The 25,217-nt window shown below is 45.1% G+C and overlaps 1 protein-coding gene across 8 annotated transcripts in view; it reads left to right on the top strand.

Annotated features, from left to right (window-relative positions):
- zfhx3 (zinc finger homeobox 3) overlaps positions 1-25,217 on the top strand; it is a 345,346-nt gene that overhangs the window by 208,532 nt on the left and 111,597 nt on the right. Inside the window, exon 1 of one of the 8 annotated variants that reach the window (XM_037094570.1) lies at positions 7,759-7,835. The exons of the other annotated variants lie outside the window; for them this stretch is intronic. The gene's annotated coding sequence lies outside the window, so the exon portion shown is untranslated. Of the gene's footprint in view, positions 1-7,758; positions 7,836-25,217 lie in introns of those variants that run through there. 8 annotated transcript variants of the gene reach the window in all.

Below are 25,217 nucleotides of genomic sequence, written 5' to 3'. Positions count from 1 at the left end.
GGCGTTGGCTTTATTTCGAAAAACGTATTCCATTTCAAATATGTGTTTGTCAGATGTTGTGTTTGCTGTAACTGTATTATCTCGTGCTCATCCCCGAGTGTGATATTGGAAGCGTTGTGCTCATGAGACCTGTGGGCTGTTAAAGGGCCACCAGAGTGACGGTTTCAACACAGGCAGCATTTTTTGAAAAATGAATGAAAATAAGACAATTTCATTTTGAACTCATTGTTTGTGATCAGAGTTGTTTCTCTCTTTCTTGCTCGTACGTCTGACAGCACCAAATTTTAATTTTTTAATTTTTTTTTCTATAAATAGCATTTAATGTTTATAGGATTAAAAAAAAACATTTAGGCACACTTAGGTTATTTACAATAACTGAAGAAAAAAAGGAGAGTAGTGTATCACACTGCTCAGAATAAATGACAGCTGCTCTCGTGCAAACATTTCACTCATCTGATTATTGTAATTAATTTAATCAGAATTTGTTTTAATTTATTTGCAATTGCTTTTTATATCTCTGTGGCACCAGGCAGCTGTTCAAAACCATTACAGTCACGTTGATGAAAATTGACAAAAATTGTAATCGTGTTATTTTTAATGTGTCAGATGCACAACTAAATTCTTGGATGGGATCAAAATGATTGCAAAACGCAGTTTTTGTGCATCCGTGACGCTAGAGTTGTGCGTCTGGTGTTCGGACATGATTCCAGTTGTGTGATTAATCGTCCAAGTGCAGATGGTCGAGCTGCTACCTGTGTGTTGCTGCTGCTGCTGTTGTGATTGTCGTGCACATTACGTGGGAAATATTTTCTGGTGTAACGCTGTGATGCGATGACAGTCTCTACTGTGGTGATGTGCCACTGCTCCTGATCCTGCACAGCAACAAAACGGTCCTCCGCTGTTTGCAGTTGCCCCCCACCCACTTCTATTACCATATTCGATGACAGGTATATTCAGACGTCATTTGACTGTATGGACAGGAATAGCACTTCCAGTTGGGGAAATGAGATAAAGGGAGTAGCAGTCGTCATGGATAGGCTCGTTTCATGGTTTGGGGGGTAACACAGAGGAATGGGAGACAGCGCCTCTGGCTGTCATAACCCCTTCTCCTCCTCTCACTGTGCCTCCCTCCCTCTCTCTCTCTTCCTCTCTCTCCCTCTTTCTCTCTCCATCTCATTCCCACTGTGTCTCTGCATATCTCCCTTCTTTACTCCCACCTTTTCTGTGCTCGGGCATCGGCACTGTGGGGGAAGCTCGCTGCCATGTCCTCGGTCATAGAGAGCCCCCTTTGGGTTATCAGCAGGCTAAGGCCGTACGCGGGAGATTTAACACTCTTAGATTTATGCACACAGACCACAAAGATCTACCTTATTTTTGCTCTGATAAACAAAATATAGAACGATTGTGTGTGGATGGTAAATAATAAAATATCATTTGTATTATGTCTTTTGCATTTTAGCACAATCTGTCAGTTTAAATTAATTCCTGTGTATTGTGTACCTTTTGCTCTGTTAAGAGGTCAAGCGTTATAAATGCGAATAGGTCTGCCTTTGTGTGGACGCGTCCTCGCTGAAATCAGAGACGAGTGTGTGGTGTCTGTCTGAGCCATTAGCTGTATGGACATGTGTAGATGAGGGCAGTCGACACAGATGATGGCTCTGGATCTGACGTGTGGTTTTGAATATGCAAGGTCGTGCAGCGAGGACCAGTTCTTCCAGTTGTCCTGCAGCCGAGGCCGGTGCAATCGTCACGCTATTAAAGAGGAGGAGGCGGGTGGAGGGGGAGGTGGGGGGGCGGGATCTCGGCTCAGCACAGGGGCTGAGCGAGAAAGTAGGAAAGGAGAGTGGAAGAGATGGCTGTCATGCTCAGGTGTGTGTGTGCGTGTGTGTGTGGATGCTTGTGGTGTGCATGAATGCTGTACCTGATCCGTAATCCCAGCAGCCCTGAGTGTCCAAAAGGATTCCTCTTTATCCACAGAAAGCACCTCTTTTCTCTAAAATTCCCCTCCCTGTCTTCTTCTGAGCTTTTCTTCTCCTTCAATGTCGCCCTTTTATCTTTTTGAAGCGAAGTTGGCGGGGATTTTTGTGGTTTGCTCTTTCACAATATGTTATCGTGTTAACAATCTTGGTTAAATCATTGTGGTAGACTAGATTTATGACAGAGGAGATGCGCATGTGTCTCTGCATGTGTGTGTGTCTGCTCAGCCGTATTCAGTTCTGTGAGCGTGCTGGCATTATGGAAATCTAATTTCTTTTGATTGTGCCACATCGAGGCCTTGTCATGATACACTTTTGTTCTAATAGTCATTGTTTTTATTAATTTTGAGGGAAATCTTAGCCACCATTCAAATTCAGAGGAATCACAGCAGCCCGATGTTGTGATAAGGCAACGTTGCTCCGATTAGCGAGCAGTCATACAGAGAATAGAGATACGGGGACAGAAAAAAATAATTTTCCATTCAGTAATATGTTTAAAAGCAAAGCATGTGTTCTATTTTGACTTTCTCTCCCTCGGTGAGGGGAATTCACTGGCTGTCATAGAATGGAGCGCAGTAATATGTGAAACAAATTTGTTTTCCATTTCTAACAATAAGTGAATGCTGTTGCAGACGTGGAAGGGGGGTTCAGAATGTGTGTGTGGTTCTGCGTCCTTGACTAGAATTTCAATTTTGCTTCTGTAATAAATGTACAATATCAGTTTTGTAGCAAACAAGGCTGTTTGTTAGATAGCAGCGTTGTAACAGTGATAAAGACTGTTGTATTTCTCTGTTGCAGTATCGACTGTGAGTCGAGGACCTGTGTGATGCATGTCCGTCCAGGGCTGGCAGTATCGTTATAGCCGTGTGTGTGTGTGTGTGTGTGTGTGTGTGTGTGTGTGTGTGTGTGTGCGAGAGAGAGAGAGAGAGAGAGAGAGAGAGAGAGAGAGAGAGAGAGAAGCACAGCTGCTACGACTGACTGTGTATATATCCTGTTCGGGGCTGCAGCAGCAGCAGCTAGCTCTAGTGTTCAGGGATGGGAGGAACAGCGGTTTGGCGTGTGTGTATAGGCTAAATATGCCTACACGCGGGCGAGGCAGGGATGACAGGGACCACTCCAAGGGCTGCAAAAATTTAACTGAGCTGCACCCCAGTCCCCCCCCCCCATAAGCCCACCCCTCTCTTGGACCCTGGAGGCCAGCATTCCACCCTCCGCACTGGCGCTTATCATCACAAAGGACAGAATGCATAAAACATGGAGGACGCTTAGACAGAGGCGGCCCAGGTCGCCTTTCTCTCCCCACACTGAGCCCTGGAACAATACATGGGCCCCTCTGGCCTGTGACTCTGACGACACACACGCCGTCTTTTTATCCTCCCCTATTTCTTTGTCATCCTCTTCCTCTTCCTCTATGTCACTGTGCTCCGTGGAGTGATAACTGCCCTCGCATTGTTTATCTGTGTCTGTGAAATCTGCATTGTGTAACTGAAAATGTAAGTGTGTGTGTGTGTGTGTGTGTGTGTGTGTGTGTATATGTGTGTGTGTAAGAGTGATGGGTTTAAAATATTGACAGTGCATCAGTCGAATAGCTCCGGCCTCCATAGTCCCGATAGTCCTCATAGTTTATTGTATTAAATATTTTTTTTTACATAAAAGGTAATATTGTTAATTTGAAAAACACTGTATAGTCACTAATCATCACAGTGGTTAAATGTAAACAATAGGAAACCTTTTTATTTGTATAAAAAAAATTACATTTTTTATAAAAGAGTATTAAGATAACATGTTTCGGTGCAGTCAGGTGGTCTGTGTTTCAGACCGTCAGCATGCCATTTCTCCTTGTCACTAATTTTCAGCCAGGTCCCCCGATGATGCAACAACACGGCTTGTGTTAGTACCGCACACACTGTGTGTGTTTGTGTAATCAAGCTATCAGCTTCTCAGCTTTTCTGTCCGTCAGTGGGCTGGGGCTGGTTTACCAGGCCAGATAAAGAGTTCTGTGAAAGTAATATCAACATTAACCCACTACAGACTCCATAACACCTTTTCTCCGTGCCACTCAGTCTCCCCTGCTCAAAACATGTTAAGTATTAACAGTGGGGTGGACAGATTGACAGGTAGAAAGTGTTTGACAGTTAATTTATTTTTGGGTTTTTTGCTTTATGCAATCACGTGGGTTTTTTAAATCTTGGTGTTTGTTTCATATTCAGGTCATACTGATTTTAATTTCCTCTCCGTATGTGCACTGCACCCACAGCACTCTGCGATGGCGACAAACAATAGTCATGTGTGGCTGAGAGGGTCCGTTTCTGTCTGTGTGTGTGTCTGATAGCTGGGCTGCAGGAATGCACTGCTAGGATGTGCTGGACCCCAGCAGGTCTATGGCACTTCCTCTCTGTGTACCTCACAGCTTATCCTCCTCAGGATTATAGAGAGAAGAAAAGAAAGGAGCGGTGGCAGGAGCACCCTTTTCCCTCTCACACTCTCTTTCGCCATTTTTACAATTCACACACACACACACAGAAAAAAAAAATCTTAACAAAAAGTGTGATTCACTTGCAAATGCGTAGTAGCCCGTCCGTGTTCCCAGTGGAGGAGAGAGTGAGAGGAGAGGGAGGGGCAGAGATGGAAAGACATAGAGAGCAGGCTGCAGTGTATTTCAGTGCGCGACAGGGCTAAGGTGAAGCTACCGACTGCTTCTTTCTGATCAGGAAAAGCAGCCGACTTCATCTGGCCATTAGTAGATTCCTACGATGTTTGCCTGCACGTATCGTTTTTACAGTGTGTGTGCTGCTGTCATACAGTAAGTTGCGACTGGCTATTTGTTATTCCCCCCTCGCCGCTCCTGAGGTGGCCTGGTGTTGTTCGCTCAGTGCCCCAGGCGACTGATCTGCCCGTACTGAAGGGGTTAAGAAGCAGGGATAGCCCTCTTTTGTCTCTGCGGCCCTCTTTGCCATTGTTGTGGTGGAATTGAGCTCGGTGCACCTCACTTGACCACAGCAAAGCAATAAAATGGCCTCTAAGTGCTGTAGCCTCCGTAGTCCTCTGATGTCAGCTCTCTTCCAGCTTCTGCCGCTGTATTTTCCTTTTTTTTTTTTCTACTGACACATGGGCACGTCTCTGTGTGCAGTATGCTATGTGTGCACACATACTGTACATGGTTGTGTTCTTACGGTCACTTTCTGTACCTGAGCATCACTAGCTTTTTTGTTATTTTCTAGGTGAGATGCGAGCTCTCATCTTATTATCTTTTTTTGTGGAAAATGCATGCAAAACACATAATACTTTTAGTTTATTTACAGATGATCAGATTATAATAGAATTCAATTAGAATGGTTAGAGGTGCACTATGTAGTTTTGCGGATTAAATTTCAACCAGAAGAGACATGTCTTTTACAGATTTTTTTTTTATTTTCTATGCCTAAACAAACTAAATTAATAAACTATCTTTGTTTTAATGTCTGAATAAACTGAATGAACAAACTGACCTTGAAGGACAACAGAATTTAAAATTGTTTGACTTTGTTTATATGTGGCGGACCCTACCACCTTTCTAGCTTCAAACAGTGTTCTGGGGACCTTATTTTCCTCTGCAAACAGCTTGTTTATTCAGTTATGGGAAAAAAATATTTCTGAGTTTGTATTATTGCCTCATTAGTATTGTAGATATTACAATTCTGAGTTTGAATTGCTTTGCTAAAACTACACGGTGCCCTTTTAAGGACCTATTCTAACACCTACAGTGTTAGAAGTGGCTGAGAAAAGACGTTGAAAATATGCACATTTAATACTTTCATTGATATATGAGAGAGATTTTAAGTATTTATTAGAGCTTTACATTCAGCAGAATAGTAATCATATTCTGTTTTTTTTTATATACGCTCATAGTGCGTGTCTTTGCACCTCTGTGGATACCACTAAATATCTTGGCCAATCTGACTCCTGTCACCACGCAAAAAAAGTGCCGCTGTAATAGCTCCTGAATGAAGGATACAGTGGTAGATACTCCGGCTATTTTGCTATATACCATCATATTATTTTTCTTTTTTTTCTTTTTTCAGTTGTATTACTAGTAGTAATAATAATAATGCAACTACTGTGCATGATAATTTTATTTTCTAGTTTGAAGAATGCATTATTATAATGCATAGTGCCGGGTGGTATTGTGTTTGATTGCACAGATGATTGTTTATAGCGCAGTCCCACCTCTGCAGACATTGTAATTAAAAAGAAGATATACTGCATGTGCGTCTGTCGCCATCCCATTTCATCTCGTCAAATAAGCATCTAGCTGTGGCGGTGAGCATGTCAGTGGATTTATGAAAGATTTCTGATTGGCTGGAATTATAATTGGCACTGTCCCGAGTGTAAACCATTTCTGCCAGGTGTCATACAGAGACTGCATTAAATGTTCCACCAAACTGCAATTAAACCAACATTTCCTCAAAGCCACAGTATTACACCTCTGCGTTATTCAGAGGGGTGTCTCTCTGTCTTGTGCGCCTTCGCCTCACCCCTCTCTTCTCCCCCCTGCTCCCCCCCTCCAACTGAAGACACGTGTGGTTTCCTCTTTGGGTCTCACTGTACCTAAAACAAATGCTCTTTCTCATTTTCCCTGTGTTAAATGAACAAACATAAGGACCCTGGTGCCTCATAATAAATTGATTAGAAAGAAGCAGACTCCCACACAGCAACACCGAAATCTAGTGATATACAGTGTGTGTATGTGTGTTTAGCCTGAGGAGGAGGAGGAGGAGGAGGAGACATACTCTTTTCTCCCTAACACACATGCACACACACACACACACACACACACACACACACACACACACACACACAATGACTAGAAATGTATATTTATCCAGTTTAACAACAGTCGTGCTCCCACTTCGCCTGGCAGGCTGTACTCTAACCGCTGTTTTGCGTCCGGTGGCTGATGTCTCGTGGCAGAGACGGCGCTGTGGCGTTTACATATTCGACGCCGAGTGTTTGGCTTTTCATTCTGACGTTCAGTGCCACAGAGCAGAGATTTGGTCTAGGCTGGAGGGGGTGGGGCAGGTCCCATGGGGATGACACAGGGCTAGACGGCCGTGACAGACTGGTGACCTCGGCTTTGTGACGTCATTTGCCTCGTCTGGTCACCATGGCATTCATTTTCCCTACTGTTTAATGAATGAAGATAGGGGCCCTGGCTAGCTATTGGTGAAATCAGAGGCCCCGGCACAAACAGAGGAAAGCATTATGAGTTGAAAACATTGCGTCTGATCATCTGCTGTGCTTCTGCAAGACTGTCCCACTTCAGTGTAGCTGTAATCAGAGGTGACATTTTCATCTCCCTTTCTCGCAGCGCAGAGCGTTTGACTTTTTTTCTGTTTTTTCTCAGGTGGTAACAAATAGCAAGCGAGCATTGTTGTGTGAAGCAGTAAAACAAAACACACCCTGACCACATATAGGAAGTCAGCCTGAGGTAAGAGCTAGGCTCAAAACGGATACTGACTGTTACAACATTTTTTTTTCTCCTCCTGACATGCCAAGTGCCAGTTGTTTGACAAGAAATGCTCTGCTTTTCCTCTCCTCTGCTACTCTTTCACCCTTCCTCAAAGCGCTCTTTCTCCTGCCATTCTGAAGCATGTACATTTGAAGGAAATCAAATAAATTGCCTCACAGATTAGGTTTAACTTGGGCAGCATCTCCTCTGTATATACAGTGTTGTCCACTGCAACTCAGACTAGGTGCATATCTGTATCAGGAGGAGGATGGCTGTAAAATAGGCTCCCCTTATTGCCTGCTTTTTGTTGGAGCCAGGTGTTTCCTCATGTTGGATCATGCCCTGATAGGGAACAAGAGGCCACATGGCAGGTGAGAACCAAGTTATTAATGCTAGCGGAGAGCTTTTTTGTTCCGTGGTCTTCCTGTTCCACGAGCGAGGCGCAGAAAACTCCTACAAGCAGAGCAGACTGGTAAAACTGCACTCTAGGCTGAGGATTAGCACAGGAAGTAGCCTGTGCAGGGCGCAGGAGCTCTGTGGACGTACTCTTTCCCTCCTAGCAGCACCAGGAGCGGGACAAGTGTGTGGATGACACAGCCTTTGTTTACACTGGAGAGTATATGAGTTTTGAGGAAGGAGAGAGAGAAGAGCGAGGCGATGGTCAGGCCGGGGGGGAAGGGGGAACGAGGGCACAGACACCAGTCTCATCACTTCCTTCCTTTCTATGTTTTTTTTTTTTTTTTTTTTCATGAATCGCCATTGTAAAAACAACAGCAGACAGAAGGGGAAGTGTAGAACTGAGGCACAGGCTCCATTAAAAACATTTTGCAATGCCTCATTTTGAAACCATAGAAAACAAAAGTTGCAGCATGCAAGCTATTGAATGACATTAAACCTTGTGTAAATGTTGTCTGCCTCGATCTCTAATCTACCGGCTTGTTCTACCCTGCTACAAACCACAACACTTCTCTTTTTTCTTTTTTTTTCCCCTGCCAGACAGGGTACATTAAACAACGCTGTATGTTTTGACCCTGATCGAGACAGAGCCCTCGTTTCTCACACGCCGCAGACCCCCTCGCTTCCTCGGGATAGCTCTGTGCAGATGTGATCATATATATCTCCACGAGTTCTTTCCTGTCTTCCACATCGAACTTCTAGATAACTCAAACAGCAGACTGACACCTGCACTCCTCTGTATTGTTGAGCGTCGGCCCTGTGGTCAGGGGCAAAATGTACTTCCACATGACAGATGGCTGCGCGGGCCTTCAACAGGAAGCCTGGCTACACTGTTTCACAATCCCTCCAGAAACAAGAACCGAGTACCCTCACTATGATGTGCTGCTGTCCGCATTTTGTGTAATGGATGCCAGCTTGCCTGCAGTGGGTACAAGCACAAGGCGAAGGGGTGGGGGGTGGGTTGGGGTGTGGTGGGATGGGGTGTGTGTGTGGTGGGGGGGTACCCCGGCATAAGTGGACCCCTGAGACCTCCTGGAGGGGTAGAGGTGTGGCGAACGTCTGTTTTGGGCATGGCTTGTGTCAGCGTGTTTAGCGTTTGCCTCTGAGGGCATTTATATGCAAATGCTAAACAACCTATTGGGGTGGCTAATTACAGCAGGGCCTTTGTGTGTGCCAGGCAGTGAGAAGCAGGGAGTTTTCTAGCACGCCAGGCCTGGACTTCCCCTGCTTGTTTACTCATTGTCTTTCCTTATTACCCCCTCATTGACACTCCCCCTTTGTGTGGCTCTGCCGTTTGCCTGCGTGCTGGCTCCTCCTCCTCGTGGTGCTGGAGTTAATGTAGTAGATTAAAGAGGCAGCACTCTGGCCCTGTTTACTTCCTCTTTCATCTGGTGGCCCGGCTCTGTTTTAGCTCTTGTTGCCATCCCTCCTGTAGCTTTTGTGTAAGCCCCCACCCATTCAGGAAGGATTCAGCCTCACAGTTCTCTCTCTCTCTCTCTCTCTCTCTCTCTCTCTCTCTCTCTCTCTCTCTCTCTCTCTCTTTCTCTCCTACAACTAATGCTCAGCTAATTACTTTGGGTGATAAAAATGCATTTAGGTCAGGTTCTAATGCAATGCAAATTTATGAGCAGGCAGAAGCAAATATTAACTTGTAGAGTCACTGATAGTCATTGGCTGGGGACAAAGGTACACCTCACTAAACTGTCAAATGGGACGGTTTTAATGTGGTTAGGGCTATTTTTTTTTTTTTTTTTTTTGGTTCTTTGTTGTCAGGGATCCGAGCACAATGACAGCAGGAGGATGCAATGGAAATTTTTCAGCTGTATAGGATCCCAATACCTGTAGTGCAGTGAAGCCCACGTACTTAGGCAGCCCTGTTTTAATCATCATAGAACTAGAGTCTAAAATATGAATCACGCCGTTTCTTTTCCTCTCCCTGTTGTTGCTCGGTGTGTACAGAGTGTTTAGAGGAGAGTGCTGCAAGTGAGAAAAACTCTAACAAATTAGTAAAAATGTTTTATGTGGTGCTTGTGACCGCATGGCATCTTCTGGTTGTGTGATCAAATAGTTTCTGCAGCAACAGGCTGAAATTCTTCTGTTTAAATGTCCAGATTGGAAGCCTGCGCACCTTGATTAGGTGAAGTGTTTATACCGCTTGTTTTTTTTTTTTGCCTCTTGGTTTAATTCTGCTTTTACTACATCAGAAATTAAGTGCAGCTTTACCTGGTGTTGTAAAAGAAGGAAAACCGCATTTGTAGATGAGTTTTAGTGGTGCACTACATGTGTGGGACTGCAATTACCGATTACTTTCACTGTCATTAAGCTGTCGCTTATTTTTTCAATTAATCGATTAGTTGTTTGACCTATAAAATGTCGGTCAGTGTTTCCTGAGCTGAAATGAAGCATTCAAAAATGAAAGTTGTTTTGGCCACAACTGTATAAGATTCAGTTTCAGACTCAGTCATAGAGAAGTAAACAACAACTAAAACAAGAAAAATAAGAAAATATTCACATTTAAGACACTTCATTCCAGATGATTTAGACTTAAAAAAACTACTGAAACTCAAACTAATCAGTGATCACAATAGTTAGCTATTAATTAGCCCTTGACAACCACTTGATGAGCTCTAACATGTGTCGTGGTTAGTATGTCTCGTTATCGACTTGTCCCCTCTATATTCTGAAATCTCTGCCGAACGCAGCGGCCATATCCAACTGGCCCTGCTGCATTCCTGTGAAATTATTTGCCTTGTGCTAAAACAAAGAAAGAGGAAGAGAGCAAAAGCCCTGGTTTAGCACTGCTTCTCACTTCATTTTACCACTCAGGTTTCACCGTTTGTTCCACGCCTTTGCCACCACTTGTGCCCCTCACTACGCCAATTAGACCCCCACTTCCATGTGCTCTGCCTCTGACATGCTCGTAGCCTGACACACACTCTCATACATGCATGCGCAGAGGGGGAGACTTGGCCGGCCGAGGAAGCCCACTCTGGATCAAAGGCCGCGTGTGAGGGAGCCGGGGGTACCTCGTAGAAAACAGCTGCCCCTTGCTGTCTCTGCCTCTCACCCCGGCCTGACAGCAGCCAGAAATATGAGGCCTCTCCAGACCTCTGTCCTGGGAAAAAAAAAAATAGGGACAGGACAGCGCACATACACTCAGAAAAGCTTTTGTCTCTGCGCTCTCTCTCTCTCTTTCTCTCACTCTCCCTCGCTCACCCAGACATACAAAGAAGAAAGAAAGCCGTTTGTCTATGCTCATTCACTCATTCAGCCACAAATGGCAATCTTCGTTTCACGTATACACTCCCTCTGCCAGCCTCGCAAAACCATTAAATTATCACATGCTTGATTTCTCTTTATTGCCTGTTTGTTAAACTTCTTCATTAGCTCTTTTAGTCAATTTGGCGCCATTTGTCTGTCAATCTCCCCCCCTGAATCTGCCCTCAACATGGTACCTGCTCTCCCTGTGAGCTAGGCCCTTGCTAAGCACTGTCTGGGGCCGCTTTTTTCTCCTCCTTCACTCTTGTCTCCACCTTTCCTCGCCACATGTCTGGGATTTCTCTCCCTCTGCTCTGCTTCACCGGTGTGTTCAAACTCTGACAGAGTCGAGAAAGGCATTCAGCTCCCTAATCCCGGCTCCCTCTATCAGGAATGCTAATACGTGTGATTGTGTGACCCGCTGAAGCCCGGCAACATCTGCAGGAGCCTATGGCGAGCCCCCGCCTGCCCACACCCACCCTACCCCCTGCCTTTGAGCGTTCACTCGCTGCCATTATTTCATTGTTTCACTTCACGCCTGTGACCGGGCAGTGCAGTTAACCCTCTGCTGCTCAGGCCAGGCTGAGTTGCAATTATGCATACAGGGCCAGAGGGGTACTGAGGAGGTGTGTGTGTGTGTTTTGTGTGTGTGTGTGTGTGAGCTTGGGACAGCCCTTTCCCAGGACAGGCCTCCCTGCCTGTCCATCTGGACCCCTACACACAGCTCTACCCCTCACACTGTTTACTTATGCATTCCACTACTAGTCAGTGTGTCTTGTGTTTTTCATATAGCCTGCATAAACGTGTGGTTGCTTGTGAGTTAGGGCGTAATTGCATAAATTATCATCTGTGTCACATTTCTCTACATGAGTAGCTTTTGCTCTCTAAGGGACATCAGGAAAAGGAAACACTCTTGATAGGATGAGATCTGAAGGAATGGCGATGTTAGCCAATGAAAACCTGTTAATGCATTTTTCGCCCACCCCGCCCCTGCCTGCATAGGAGTTGAAAGAAATTATTGTTGGGATATTGTCTGTTTTCAGAAAGATGAATTACCGGTAGAGCACAACTGTCGAAGGGAATCTGTGTCAGGCCGGAGTGCTGCTGATTGAATTACGCTTCTCCTCAGTCCTGCCTGTACTCCTGCATGTAGTCGAGCTACACCATAGACAGGCAGACTGAAGGCGTAGACTTTATTTCTGTGTGCTTCGTCCGCACCTTTACATTAAATCTTTAGGATTGTAAGACGTAATGTGTAAGTATACACATGCATATTGTAGTTTCGCACTGTCATAAGGAGCTTTTTGAATGAAGAACACACACTGAACAATATACACCAACTCATTACCTTCATACACACTCACTAATGGCGAGGCTACCCTTTCTAAGTGTCTCAGACATAATTTGTTGATGCCGGGGACGAAAGAGTGTCAATGGTACCAGTGTTCCACTAATTGTATGGGAAAAAAAATAAATAAATAAATTAAAAATAAGCCCACAGTCGCAGTACAGGAAAATTAGTTTTAACATGTGCAGCAGCCCACACGAAATCAGAGGGTCTAATTGTCTAAGTGTCGGCTAATTGAGTTTGTTTGCCGCCTCAAAGTTTTCAGTGCATCACAGACATTCAGCACAACTAGTCAGAGACATGAAGAGCTACACAAACAGCTCTGCTGTAATGTCTGTGACCGCCACTAGGGTTCCACATTCAGTGACCATGTGTCCATGTCTGGTTCCAGAAAATACACACACACACACACACACACACACACACACACACACACACACACACACACACACACACACACACACACATACAGGCTCCGTTAATGTTGGAACAATGATTTTGTCCAAAACCATGATTAATCATTACATTTTTGTAAAGCAGGGGCAGTAGTAACCATGGGGACATAAAGTGATCCATGCTGCTTTGCATATCAACAGAGAAGTTTTCAATTGCAGCACGACTCTCGGCGGTGTCCGGAGCCGCTACAGGCCCGTGTAGCTTTAGAGAGAGATCCACTCTTTTGGGGATCCTCTGTCTCTTCCTCTGACCTCTGCTGTTCAGCTCAACAGGCTTTTTGTCAATGCACTGAAACAGATTATTGGGCAATTCAGTATGAATGAAGGTTTTGAAGTGTGAAGATGCTGTTTTATTACTGGTTAAAGTGGCTGCTAAAGGTTAAATTAATTTAAAAATCTGCATTTAGAAATATATAGAGAGAGATGTTCTGAATCCAGGAAGAGCATGCTAGTTTGAAACCATAATTGTGTAAATTCAAACTTTATCCTTTTGTCTGATTTTACACACTTCTGCATCTGTCTTGCTTTGTATGGCCTAATGTAACAGCGAGAACATTATCTGCCGGTTAGAACTTATTTTAGAGCAAAAGGTACAAATTATAGGAGCAAAAAATAGAATTAATGTCTTTTTTCGCTCAGCTGCCACTGACTGTGCACATGAACATGAAGTGCTTAACAGAACTTCTTAAATAATATGAAAATTGCTTTAATGCCAGTAATAACCATTCTAAATTGAATGAATAAGCCCAGTGGCAGAAAAACTTTCACAATTACTGCATGGAGAGGAACAATTTGCAGAAACTTGGCCACAATTTTAACACCTGCAGTTCAACAGATGAGGCAAAAAATTAGCACATACTTTTTGTTTGCTTTTACTTTTCTGTCAGATCAGAACTACAGGATGTTAAACTCAGATATTTTCAAAAGAGACGGTCAAGACTTCCCATCTGCATTTTAGTTTAGTGTCCTCCGCGGTTCTGTGTGATAACGATTTTGCTTGTCTCCTGCAAAAGCGATTTAAACTGAATATGAGCCATCGGGGAATATATGTGGGCCTACCATTCCTGTTCCCATGACGGCTCATTGAAACCAGGGATGGAAGGATGTCCTTCATTTTTTTTTTTTTTTTTCAGATCAAACTTCATGCCAGCACAGGCCTTCCCAGAGTTCGTTTACAACTTTAGCAACACAGTGCTCTGGAATGATCGTCGGCTGCGTTATGTACACACACTCTGACATTGTTTTTAATCTATACATTCTGGATACATTCTGTCTAACCAATATAAGATATAAATGTTTGATCGAAACAACTGCAGATTACAGCTCCCTCCATCCCTTTGTTTACAGACGTGTTTCAGGGTTTCAAGACAGTTTAAAAGGAATGGGCTCTACAGAGCCAAATTGGATCTGGGTATGTAAATACTGCTCTGATGTTTAATGAGAAGCAAAGTTAGCTAATTATAGCAGCTCTGAGAAACATGAGGAGGACAGTGGGAAATGTTTCCATCACTCCCTAGCTCTATAGATTACTGCCTAATTGCCTCAATCGAATCAGGCGGAGACATTAGCCAGAGAGGCAGAGAGTGAGAGAGAAACATGGGGATGGGGCTGATTACACATATCCGTCGGTGGCTCTTCAGATAATCCAGAAGAGGACCAGCAACTTGGGGCTGTTGGACATAGCACAAGCTACCTTCTTTCAGTCTGCATGTTTACTGTGTTATGCTCCCCCCACCCCCATGCAGTTATAAAGGTGAGGAAGCAGAGTACTGTAGTCTCTCCTGCCACGCCAGCCAGCTGCGGAGGTGATTCATGCTCCCATGCGGAAGTTTTTTCAAACTATAATTACATGTAATTCTGACACATGTTTATGCCTGATTTTACCAGACAGCTTCTCCGCTAATGACAAAGTAGAGCACAACATCCTCCCAAACATTTGTTACGACAATATTTTTCTACCTTATTATTGGATGTTGTAATTTAAAGTGCTTGGTGAAAAAATACGCTTTGCTGGTTCGGCTGACCTGTTGAGAAGCTGCGAGAATAGTTTCTTCTACTTTCACAACAAATGCTTTGTACAAATATCAGGAGTGTAAGAGGTGTCCAAGATTCCCAGTACTGTGAAGCCCAGCTTGTATTTCCTTTCATTTATTTATGTTGCACTGAAAATAGTGAGAGAGGAGGAAACGGACTTGTTTTTTTTGTTTAATTTCCTCTAATTCCTGTTATTGGTGGTGTAGGATTAAACGGGAGACTTCTGCGCCTGGCTGTTAAATATGTGTCTTGCTTATGTTAAGTAGCCGGGGGTCGGGTGGAAGGATGGAGGGGTGTGGGGGGGATAAGAAGCACCAATGGATCTGTTTCGTCCTCCGAGCACAGTGATATTGAGGTCAGCTGTCCAAAATGATCTCATGTTAAGGAATTGGCGAGTCAGCAGGGTCAGAGCAGAACCGCCATGACGACACTTTCTCCACGGTGATAGCGCTGCCCTCCTTTCCCTCCCCTCCACTTCCTCTGCATGGGAACGGCAGAGAGGAGTCTGATCTGTGTCTGTGCCCTCTTCACTCCGGAGCAAGATGGCACCGTGTCTGTTTTTTCTCAGAGAACCAAGCTCAGAAATCTAGGTGAAGGCGTTCTCTCCGTTTACAATTAATTGGATCTTTACAGTTCTGATGACCCAGAGTTGCTTTGCTAATCCTTCCATCTTTCTTTAATCCTAGACAAACATCTGAATTGCTGAAAATAGCCGCCAGAAAATAGCTGTTTCCTGGATGTCATAGTGGTGTAAACGGGTGCCTGAACAAGCCTTCCTTCAGTTTCCCAGGCAGGATGCCATGGAGCACGGCCTAAGAACTGCACGTAGGAGTTCTGCGCGGGGAACCCAGACCCCAGCGGAGTCCTTTTTAACTGTTCCAGTGGGAAAGTAGGCACTATAAACAGATAATGGCGCTCAAGCAGAAAGAGCCCGGAAGTGGGAGGTCTCAGACATTTAGAATGGGCACTCTGGGTGTGAATCTTTGGAAAGGCATACAGGAGTTAGTTAGCTGGGGATTTAGCCTCGGTGCTGCAGCTCATTTACATTCAACTTCTCCTAATCTCTTTCCATTGGGTCTAGTATAGGTAGACTTGACTGTATGGATAAAATACCAGTGGGCTTATCAGATGTAGAGCCAAATACCGTTGAAGCATATGGAGCAGAGCTGAAAAAGTGTGTTTGTGTTGCTCTCAGATCACGCACACAAGTCTCAAGTGACCGTCTGTAAGCAGACTATACAGCTCATATCTCTTTTCTATCCTGAAATCAGTCACACGTGACCCAGACGTCCACTTTCTCACTCTCACACTACTTTCTCACCCTTTCTCTCGGGCCTCCGTCTCGCTCTCCCTCACACACATGTTCCCATAATTTATGGCTGCCGGGTCCTTGATCAATTGATAGCAGGGAATCCTTTGGTAAATAGAGTTTTAGACACATTGCCAATAGACCTGGGCTATTGATTGGAGTGTAAATTAAAAACTTAATCAGGTCTCTGAGATAAGATTTATCTCCGCCCCAAGCAAATTACAGGGCTGACTTGGAGACATGAAGGCAGGCCGGTGGGCAGATGAGCTCTGCCCCTCCGTGGGTGCCAGGCCCTCTGTCCTGTTCCTGTTTCGCTGCCGGTGCCACTCTCAGCCACTTCGTGGCTCACTTCCCTGTTGTGGAATAGACAATGAAGACTGTTAGCATTGACACAATGGATGAAGGATTTTCTTGTAGCCTTTAGTTTAGAACAGGACTGGCTGAGATGAACACGGTTTAAGGCGCCTGGTCGACATATTTATCCAATATGTCTTATTGTTCCATGATGCACTTTTAGTATGGCTGGCCCAAGTGGGAAGTAGTTTTATTTCTTTATCATTTTGTTCTGTTTAGCAGTTTGTCTTGTTCAGTCTTGTCAATATCCCCTTGCTCTCCCTCTCTCTCCTTCTCACTGTGTGTTTAATCACTTACTTTCATTGCTGCCCCTGATGAAATATGTGAATCATTACACCCAGCTTTTATTTCTTCAATAATATTCTCATCTTGTTGAGGTCATTTTACGCCACAGTAAATTTATGCACATTCATACGCACATGCGGTGTTGTCTATATTTTATATGTATTAAGACAATCCTTGGGATTGCACATTGATCAGTATATGGATTTCCACAGTAATTGCTGAGGGAAATTTTCTCTGTCTCTACTCTTCTTCATTATTAATATTGGGAAATGGGTATACATTCAAAATGTCTCTGAGTATAATTTCATCTTAAAATAACGAGAGCACTTTTAATTCATGCCAGCTGACACGGAGCAGCATGCGTACCGAGAGCAGGGCTTTCCTCAGGTTTCACAGATAAAGAAGACGCAGTCACCGAGGATCCTGGGATAGGTACCTCACAGGTATCTGTCTGGATCTTTTAGCCGGTAATTAAAACATACATTTTTTTTCCTTGTGATTAAGGCTGGTATTAGGCTCCTCTCAGGGATTATAGCACTTCCCATTATCTCTGGTTATAGTCATACAGAAGCCATAGAAATGACATTGACCCAGAGAGAGAGAGAGAGAGCGCGAGAGAGAGCACGGGAGAGTGAGAGAAGAAGATGGAGAGCACACAGTTGAGGAGGTCATAAGTCCAGTTGGAGATGATGGTAAATATACATAAGCATAAGTAAATTTGCAACAGCCCCTGGGGACTATTATACATGGTGGTGAAAGTATGGACATCATTTTTGGTTTGTGAAGTGCAGGGTGAGTGTTAGAGGTCCCCAAAAAGCCATGCAACCTTACCCGTCCAGTGACTACATAATGGTGGCCAACCTTTTTCTCTTTGTCTAGTTGTGGGGGAGGCTGAGACCATCAGTAATAGGCTTTTTGCCTGATAAGCCCGGAAAATACTCGTTTAGTTAGTGAAAGTGCAGAGGGATCCTGGCCTGATAAACCCGCTGTTTCCGTCTGTAATACCCAACAGCTAAAATCAATAGTTGGGATAATTCTCCCGCTAGTCGTCCAGTCTCCTTTATCTGCAGCCTTCCTCAACCCCTGTACATGGGGGTGGTGGTTAGCTGGAGTATGCCCCTGTGTATATTAGAGGTTATGTAGTTATACTTGCATATAACTTTGCCTTCTTTTGTGACTGCTGCTCGCCATTGTCTTAAATGCCATTCTCGGTACCACCGTTGGAAGAGATTGGGCTGCTACTACCTCATGCACGCCTGAAACTTCTGATACTTTCCGACTGTTCACCACCCAGTTAACTCGGAGGGCAGCATCACGGTCATTTTCTTGGCATTAAGGGGTGTTCGTGATATGGGCCCAACACTCAGGTGTTGTCTCAGAGTGAGTGCATGTATAAATCTGGTGGGAGGAAGTGGCTGTCAGCGCTGAATCAGACCTGCTAAGAGCCCTGTGCTCTGTCAACACAAGCTCTATGGTCTGACACAGGTGCTTGATTAGGCTTAAAAATACAGCACAGGTAGTGCCTCTGACACAGCCATGGGATTAAAAGGTTCCGACTGGAGACAAAAGAGCTCCCTCATAGATTTAGGCAGGGAGGTGCCTGAGTTTGATGACCCCGATGAGGGCTTTGAGCCAAAACAGCTTTTTTCACCTCTCTGAATTTTTCATCTCCGGGATTGCCTCCCGTCTCGTCGGGAGGAGAGGCTGCATCAGAACGCCTGTTCAGGCATGGTAAAGAATACAGAATTCCCCCCCCCCAATATCACGACTCCACTGTCCCACTTTAGCCGGTGTTATCATTTCGCTGGCAGGCTCTCCCAGAGTTAGTTTCTGTGTAATCTTTCTGGCCATCACAGCAGCGCCGTAAAATACAGCCTCAGGTGTTAGTAGGCAGGGTGGTTAGCCTGCGACACCGTTACCTAAAGTGCAGTGTATTAAAAAGCAGTCAGAGCCCTGGATCACAGTATATCACAAGGGAGAGGCAGCGATAAGGCCTGCCTGCCCGCCCGCAGATCAATGAAGGTTACTGACATCATATCACAAAGTGAAAGCGAGTGCTGCACCCCTAGCTATTTATCAGCAGTGGATCGGACATGAAAGGGGGTGGAAGGGGGAGAGGACAAGACAGGACAGCACTTTTCCCCCGTGTTGGGGGCTCGAGCCTGGACTCCTCCTCTCCTACCCCACCGCTGACTCCTCCCCTGGGCCACGACGGCAGTAGCGAGAATGCTTGGAGGAAATATTAAAAGTAGAGGACTGCTTGGATTGAATAAGGCAGAGGTCGGGAAGACTTACATTCACATCTTTCTTTCTGATACTTCAGCTGCACAAGACTTGCCTCTTTTGTGTCCCCTTTCAATTCATCCTCTTTATGTCCATATGTTTGGGTGTGTAAAAGTACTGCCAAGGTCCTTGATGATCAATGAAATTCAAGCATTTTTATTTGAGAATCACTATTGTAGATATTGGACCTCGCTCTCTACTCTTTTACTTTCATCCTGTAATCTGCAGCCACCTGAGGCACTGCGGGTCCATGGATTTTAGCTGTTGTGTGATCGGTTAGAAGGACACAATGTCAGCACTGTGACAGACACGCAAGATAGCTTCTCCTTCTGTGCACTTATCTGTAACCACCTTTTCTTCCTCTCATTGCCTTTCCACCGCTTTAATCGGTCTAATGCATTGTATATGTACAAGCGACCTATTCTCTATACTTGTACCTGCCTTCGTATGGTAGTATTGAGCTGTGTGTACGCGCAAATGCACTTTCGCGTGTCCATGCGTAAGAGATCATGCTTACAGGTACTATATGAGTCCCATTTATCAGCAGCCTGGGGCACAATGTGGAGGATTTCCCCCAATGGGTTAGTGTGTAACTGCTCTGTCAATACATGCTTGTCAAGGCTGGGCGAGTGTGGGGGAAAAAGGCCCCTCACTCCAACGCACTGAAGCCACTTATTGAGCAGCCAATAGCTATTTACCTCTTGACGGTGGCAGGCGGAGGGGGGCCCCCAGCTCCGTGGCTCATTCCCCACTCCCAGGACTTCACTGCTACTAGCCTGCTCTGAACTAAGGCCCATCCTGAGTCAGGAAGCAGAACCAGTGGCTCAGACAGGAGACAGGGAGGTCTGTGTTTATGTGGAGCAGGTTGTCCTCTCCTGGCTCCTGGTCTTTGCCGGCACTGGCTGTGTGTGCAGCTTGCTGCTGTAAAGCCCTGCTTCCTCTCTGGAATCTCGGTGTTGACAGAGAGCATCTGGGCCCTGGGAGAGCTTCCAGCCTGCTGGGTCCTCACATGTACACACAGGGAGGGAGGGATGGAGGGGGTAGAGCAGGAGAGGTAGAGCACAGCTTTCGGTTCGTACACTGTATATCTCTGTGCATCCTCTCTAACTTCCCTGTGCCCACCGACCTGCCCACGTACCTATCTCCCAGTATGTCCCCCTCCTCTTTTCAACATGCATCTAAGGGTGGTGTGTTTTATGAATGGGTGTTTTGATGGGTGTTTCTTTCATTCGAGCCTACTTTGATTCAACAAAGAAAAGAATGTTGTCAAGGAGGTGTTCATCTTTCCCTTCTCCTTTTGTTTTCTTAGACCTTCTTGCTCTGGTGAAAATCCCCCTTTTTTGTGGGCTGTGCAGATCCCTGCACTGCGTGCTGGAGTTATGGGTCGCCTGTCAGGACACGTCCCATATACCTGAGTCACAGAAGGATTAGTTAACCCTCACAGTGCTACGGAGGGAGAGTCTGCCAAAACCATGCACAGCTGGGGTTTAGCTAAGAGATGGAAGAGCAAGAGCGAAAAGTAAAGAGTAAAGCATGTAGAGTTAAAAATGTGACACATATATCCATCATTTTAATTCAGCAGGCTTTATCACAAAAGAAGCTCCCTCACTCACCCAAATTGTATATGTATATTAAACTGAAATGAGATGTCAATTTTGCACAAAGTAAGCTGTACTAGAGCTGCATGGCGAGGTGTCCTGCTGTTAAAGAACAGCTGTGCAAACAAAGAGAGGGGAAAAAGAACAAGAAAAACACATTATATCAACATTTAACAACAGTTGCTCTGTAATCTGGTATTACTTCCACAAGCAAAGGAGGGGCCTGTGTCAGGCCAAAGTGAACTTGGATACGGCTGTGGCAGGAGGAAGCCAAGTGCTTTCGAGAGGTTAGCCCGAGATGTGAAGGTCTACAGACTCATCTTAATCCAGGAGGCTTGCACTTAATCGCTTTTGATGTGCATGTGAACATGACCTGCTTCAACATTCCAGCCCTGACCATACCAAGTTAAGAAGACCAGGGCAGAGTGAGCAGAGGGGAGGGGGTGAGGGGAGTGGGGTGTTGGGGGCTGCTTTCGGCTTGTGCTAATTGGCTGCCAGGCTTGTCTATACTGCCTGAGGCAAAAGGAATACCCTGCCCTCGACCCACCACCACTGCCCCCGATGTCTTCTAACTGTCCTCTTCCAGACTCCCTTTTTCTTCTTCCTCAGGCCCTCCCATGTCCCCACAATTTTGTATGTGTCTGCGTGAGTGCTTGTGCGCACGTGCATGTGAGCGCTATACTGTGTAAGCTGGCACATTATGAAGGGGAATTCCAGTGAAAGGGAGAAGTTTAACAGAGAAGGGTCTGTCCCCTAGATCTGCAGTGGGTGGCATCCCAGCATTCTTCTTTGTGTGTGATTTCTGCCCACAGTGACCCTGTGTATTTCTCTGGTCATGTCAGTGTTGTAATACTGACTGATGGCACATAGAACTCCTATATGGAGCATGTGAACTCCCATCTGCCTTGTGTTCACTGAACTTATTGTGGAAGTCTGTGAAGACTTGGAGCTATTGTCAAGCCTGGCTTCGGGGGACTAAGTTAGAGAGATTTTGGCTGAGGAGGGCTCGGGCTTTGCAGCCAGGCAGTCATCCAGAGTGACAGAGCACAAAGATGGAAAGGGGAAAGCTGAGGGTAATAGGAGCAACGGGGTATTAACAAATGAGAAGTCATGACTTGGCATCTGTGAGTGTAGTTCACACACAAACGCATGCACATACACTTTGGGAAAGCAAGGAGAAAAAGGCTGGCACACTGTAACATCTTGCCAAAGCACTGGAGAGAAGTGCAGGCTGTGCGTATGCTTCTTCCTGTTTTGTCCCTGTGTGTGTGTGTGTGTGTGTGTGTGTGTGTGCGCGCGTGCGCATGTATGCTTGTGTGTGTGAACTTTAGAGTGGTTCAGGTGCGGTTAATGTTGGCACCAGATCCTCGGGCCCGAGGCAATAAACAACAGAGCAGGCAGGAGGCCAGATGCAACTCCACAAACTTTTAACCTCTCCCTCAGCTAATCCCTCGCCACACTAGTAACTCTTTCTTTTTTTAACTCATTCTTTCACCTCTCACTCTCTTTCTGTTCTTTCTTTCTCCTCCCACTGCCTTCTCTTCTTTCTTTCCCTCTCTCTCTCTCTCTCCTTTAGTCCCACTCTCCTTTTAAGTGAAGTCAGTGTGCTGACCTCTAAATAAAGGCTGGAACACTACAGCTGTTACCAACTTCAAACAGCCAATGGCTCAGAGTGGAGCCTGTGCGAGTGTTCGGGGTAGAAATAATGTGCCTATTAAAACTAACTTAGAGCCCTCTTTACTCTCAAGGCTCCCTGGGTCTAAGTTGACCACACCAAACCAAGCTTGATACTTACTTCTGCTCAGCCGAGACAATCACAGTGCAGCCAGCCCTAACCCAGCCCAGTGTGAGATAAAGAACGAGCTAAGACAAAGACGCTGTTCATTTAGAGTCCGCAGTGGCTATGATTTCAAACTCTTTGATATGATCTTTCCATGGTGTAGGGTGGTAAACAAAGGGTCACCTACACTTCCCGACATTTGTGCCAGTTACATCATTTGACTGGACGCCACCTAATGCAAAACCGTCCAAGCCACCAAATCATACACCAGTGGTTAGTTCTCTATGCAGCAGTGGGCTTTTATATTTATTTTTCCTGGCATATGCGGCAGGTGAATACAAAAGGATTAAAGAACACAGAGTTCACAAGGGCACAGTACATTTTTTAAACAAATGAACATGTGCCGGTCACCATTGTTATTAGTTAGATGTAGATCAGTGGAAAAAGTTAACCTCTGTATCCATGGAACAAGTTAGGCTGACAAAACCCAGGTCTGAATCATCCACCTCAAGCCTGTATTAATAGAACTTGTAAAAATGGAAGCTGTCTTTTTATCCAAACACGGACGCTTTGTGACACGAAGACGGAGCCAGAACCAAATTGAGAGAGCCTGAGGACAAGTCACCGCATTCCCATGTTTGTTGTCTCTTTTGTTACAGAGCGAGGGATTCCTGATTTATTATCTGGTTGAACCCCCCCCCCCCCAACTTCAAACTTTTTGATTTAGATCCTCAGTGTTTCTTTGTAGAACTGAGTTGCTGTATAGGGCCGGTTAAACTTTTTTTCTTATAGATTCTACTGCCTACCGAGGCCCGAGCAGCATATAAAATAAGCAATAAAACATCACACATATGTTCAGTAAATGTGTGTAAAATACAGTTATGCAATGCGCCTGGAGTGTTATTCGATAATGAAATGACCATGTAGTACTTATTACACTAAGCATTAATTTATGTTCAGAAAAACCAAAAACACTGTCCAGTGCTTGATTTAATTATGCTCCAATGTGTCACTGTAGCAAACCACACTCATTGCCTTAAAACCCAAATTAGATGTTATGAGCCAGTTGTTATGACATTTGTATGTCATCCTTGTTGCATATTAGTTACTACACATCTTTTTCTTGAGCGCTTGCACTCGTGTTCAGTGGCATTATTTTCCTGCGGGTCCCTCCTCCTTGTGTGTGTGTGTGTTCTGTGCGTACGTGTGCCCGTGTATGTGTTTTTCCCCTCGAGAAAAATAATTACAAGTTGTACGAGTTGTCATTATGAGCCCGGCTGTCCGGCCCTTCTCCCTGACTGCATGGCTGCAATAGGTTAATTACATGTCTGATCTTGGTGATGTCACCACGCTGGCAACTTTTCCCAGGCTTGTGGAAACAGACTTTCTGGAGCTGACCTGGACCGGGTCTTGATGATCTCTCAGTTGTGATTGCCGCTTTGGGGGTTTTCCCCTCTGTTTGTCTTACTTATTTTAAGCGCTTCTTTCAAAAGATCGGCCCGTCTGAGTCGTCTTCCCCTGCAAAATCATGTCTCCTTATAGCTCTCTTCCCCCTGATGTTTTCAGATGTAATTTATTAGTGACATGCTTGTGGTTATTTGACTTGCCTGTTGAAAAATAGATAAGGAACTCCACGGCTCTAACAAGAATGGACTTGTGCCAAAATGTTTGTGTGTTGCTGCTGTGCGACCCTCATCATTCTGAAAATATCCGCACTTGACTGTTTTTTTTTGTTGTTTTTTTTCTGAAGGGTTACAGGTAATACAGGTTTTTGGATTAAAACATTGAAGTCGCTCTTGTTTACAGAGAGCTAGCATAGTATTGTTGAAGCACAAGTACACGTTGAATGCATTCCAAGCTGAAGTGGGTGAATGAGCAAGTCTAGGAATGGACAGAGCATTCCTGCTGGAACACCTGAGAGGTAGGACGGATGGTGACTGCAAGCTAAGAGAATGCTGAGTGCAAATCTCTGTCGACAGGCAGTGCCTCCTGCTCTGCTCCACCTGGGGAATGTGTTACCTAATGGGCCACAAAACTGCCTGGAGACCATAGCTCTCTTATCGCTGATATTAGATGACCCTGCAGAAAAAACAGGAATCCATCATGAAGAATAAGACCCTTGCAGAAAAGTAGGATTGAAGGCTTTTCTCTCTTTTTTTGTGGACAGAAGGAAAGAATGGTAGGTAATGTTATCTTGTTCACAGTTACAAGAATCCTGCTTGCAGAGGCTATGGGTTTCGAGTTTCTAATATGTATATAAAGTTTCACTGCACAATGGATCTTTTGTCTAGAGCAAACTGAACGCTCCCCCCTCCCTCTTTTCCTCCCTTCTCTTGTAAAAAAATGCATTCATGTGCTTGTGGGGCTGCGAGGACTCAGGTTTCTGCTATCTTTGTGTGCCATGTCGTCACTCGCCCCCGCGAGCTGAAATGTGCATCTTGCACAGGCAGGCGCGCTGCCAGGGCTGCTTCCAGCCATGGATTAGGGAGAATCCAGGAAACAACGGACTCCTGACAAAACAGCAGCATGACAGGTAACTGAAGTTGCACTGGGGAGAGAGGAGGCAGACGATAATTACAGAGCTTTTTGTTTT

Source organism: Acanthopagrus latus, chromosome 4 (assembly GCF_904848185.1).
Source record: "Acanthopagrus latus isolate v.2019 chromosome 4, fAcaLat1.1, whole genome shotgun sequence".
Classification (NCBI taxonomy): domain Eukaryota; kingdom Metazoa; phylum Chordata; class Actinopteri; order Spariformes; family Sparidae; genus Acanthopagrus; species Acanthopagrus latus.
The sequence above is the reverse complement of the archived record's forward strand: the minus strand, read 5'-3'. Positions and strand labels throughout refer to the sequence as shown.